Source organism: Chenopodium album, chromosome 2, assembly GCF_948465745.1.
Source record: "Chenopodium album chromosome 2, dcCheAlbu1.1, whole genome shotgun sequence".
NCBI classification, from domain to species: Eukaryota; Viridiplantae; Streptophyta; class Magnoliopsida; order Caryophyllales; family Amaranthaceae; genus Chenopodium; species Chenopodium album.
The window spans coordinates 5,319,063-5,321,969 of record NC_137835.1 but is presented as its reverse complement, the minus strand read 5'-3'; the positions used below and the strand labels follow the sequence as shown (position 1 = coordinate 5,321,969).

Genomic DNA, 2,907 nt, shown 5'->3' with positions numbered 1-2,907 from the left:
TCACTGGTTCATCAGTATCATCACATCCACAATTTAAGCCAAATTTTCACCAAAACAAGATATGAATTATGAACTCCCCTGCCTTTCAACCTTAAGAATAACACACAGAGTTTAAACATATACAGAGTACACTTGATTGAAACCAAAGTTTGATACAAAAACACAGAAATAAAGAAACATAACTCATTTGAAAATGCTAACAAATGCATTTGTGAAACAACGCATAATTCATTAGTGAAACAAGATACTACTAAGGTAACATTATGATAAGCATTACAGCATTTTAACACCAAAGAATGCAAGATTTAATAATAAAACAATAGTCCTTTTCAGCACACACTACCTTCAGAAAGAGAAGGCATGCTCCAAAAGTTTTAAGTTTGTTTCAAATCAAGTATCCACACAAACTGCTAAGTTGCAGTGCACTATCTAAGATATGGTAGATAAACAATTCAACATAGCAATTCATTTTATTATCCGAAGAAAAACACTACGGATAACTTTTGACTGAAAAATCTAGTTAGTAACCACACATAGAACAATGTCCACAAATGGAAAACTTATAAGGGCTCCAAACCGGCACAGGGAAACTAGGTCAATAGTTCACTCTAAATGTAATAGCCAAGGAGCCAGTTAACTGTATAAAATGGATGATACCCAAATTCCCAAACCCTCTAATGGATTCAAACTGGATTCAATAGACCAAAATCAATCACTTTTCATATAGCAGTGATAGCAATTCTAATCGGTTCCTGCAAACACATCATAAGCTGCTTAGTGCAAGCTAAAGACGAACTGAGGGACTCAAACCCTCAAACGTACAAGATTCTGAATAAATAACATGTTGAAACCTAATACAGAGTATGTGCTTCAGACAACCACCCAAATGCTAGTTCCATCCATGTATCCGGAACCATGATTCATTTGCTAACTAATCCCATTGCAAAATAAGTAGGAAAAAGGCGCAAACAATTGAATAAACCAAATGGACAAATTCATTGATCTAAGGTGCCCAAAATAGACACATATTTTAACATTTCCTTAGGAAAGAAGATTACAAAACTTGTCAAGAAAAAACAAACTAAACACTTCCTAAAAACATCAAAGCAGCCTCCCTTTTTCGTCTACAACCCATTTCAAGAGTATTTCAGATAAAACCTCAAATTCCGAAGCCAAGATGGAATATACATCATTTGATATCTAGCACCCAACTAATAATGTCTCCACAAACAAAAGAAACACTAGTCAGGTAGAAAAAGAAAAAAAGAACATCATCAGCAATAACAACAAAAAAAAATTCATTGAAAAAAAAAAATTTAAAGAAAAAGCCTAATTGTTCACCAGTCTATACTATCACCCTATCCAATGAAATTGTTAAAAACCTCCAATTTCTTGTTCTTTTTTGGGGCAGGGGAAAGAAGAAGAAGAAACTGTCACCTACTGTAACAAATTTATCCTGCATTTCATCATCAGCAACCAATGTTATCCACCAATTCACTCTTCTCTTCACTTTCCTCATTCTCCGTCACTTCTCTTCTCGCCACAACATTCCAGAAGAAATCCGTCATCACACTCTCATACGCCGGCATCTTCGCATACCCTGGGAAATAGTTAATGTCGATCACGAGGTACCGATTTCCGAGTCTTGTATCCCTAATCACATCAAAATTAAAGAGATTCAGCTTCATAACTTCCCTCAATCCTCTCGCAATGTCAGTGATGAACTCCTGAGGCGGCATTTCGCAATCATCCAAGTGCATCATCTTGTAGTACTTCTCATCCGTCATCTCATTGCTTGCCAAATTCGAGACCTGCGAAAACGATACCAAACCACCTAAACTCTCCAATTTCTCCTCTGAAACGTCTGGCAACGACTTCCTCTTCACACATTTCACGTATTCACCTACCACATACACTTTGAATATCACTCCTCCATGATTGATAAACTCCTGCAAAACAATCGGAGGTTTTAGATTGCTCAATCCTCCATGATTGTAAACTAACGACATTTTATGCGATTTCGCGCTTCCATCTGCAACCAAGGGTTTCGCAATCACCGGAAACTTCAATCCTTCCCACGACCGATGATCTTGAAGCGTTTCAACGTCATAAATCACGATTTGTTTCGGAATTCCAAACGTATCGCGGTCATTTCGCACGAATTTCAACTCAGAAACAACCTGCAACATCGAAATCCGGTTATGAAGTCGTTCAATTGATTCCGGAGCATCCAAAATCACGACATTAGGGTTTTTCGCCTTGTAATCGACGAGCTGCTTCTTCCAATCGTCACCGTACAACTTATGAAGGATGCAATCGAACGGTCCTTGATCGATCAACGGTACTCCAGTATCGATTTTGATCAAATCAATCAAACGGTCACGAGCGAGGTTGATTAACGATTCTCGTATGAAACTCTGCTGCTTCTTCGGCGCCAAAGCGTAACCGATCGAAAAACGGCGATGATCTTCCGCCATTAACGACGTAGGTAAGCTAAATTGAATCGATTTCTGGAAAATGTTACAACTATCATAACAATGCAGGGAAAAACCCTAGCAAAATTGCGAAGAAATTAGGGTTTATGCGTCGAATAACCAAGAATATCGAAGAAAAACGAGAGGAAAATAGAGGAAATGGAGGAGAGAGAAAGAAAGAGAGAAGAAATGAAGGAATGAATGTGGGGAGAGGGAAGAGGTATAAATAGCTTAGATTAGGCTAGGGTTAAATTGGGTAAATCAAGTGAGAGTGAATTTGGGTTAGTTTAACTTTGAAGGTTAACCATAGTTAATGATGAGATTTGATGACACGTGGCGTGATCTGAGGGTTTATGGTGATAGTTTTCGGACGCGTTATCAATTGGACGGTTGTGCCTCGTTTTGTTTTAAACGATTAACGGTTGTGATTAAT

The 2,907-nt window shown here is 37.9% G+C and overlaps 1 pseudogene; it reads right to left on the bottom strand.

Annotated features, from left to right (window-relative positions):
• Positions 1-972: 972 nt before the first annotated feature.
• On the bottom strand, positions 973-2,636 carry LOC145580768 (inositol-tetrakisphosphate 1-kinase 1 pseudogene; annotated as a pseudogene).
• Between the last annotated feature and the right edge of the window lie 271 nt (positions 2,637-2,907).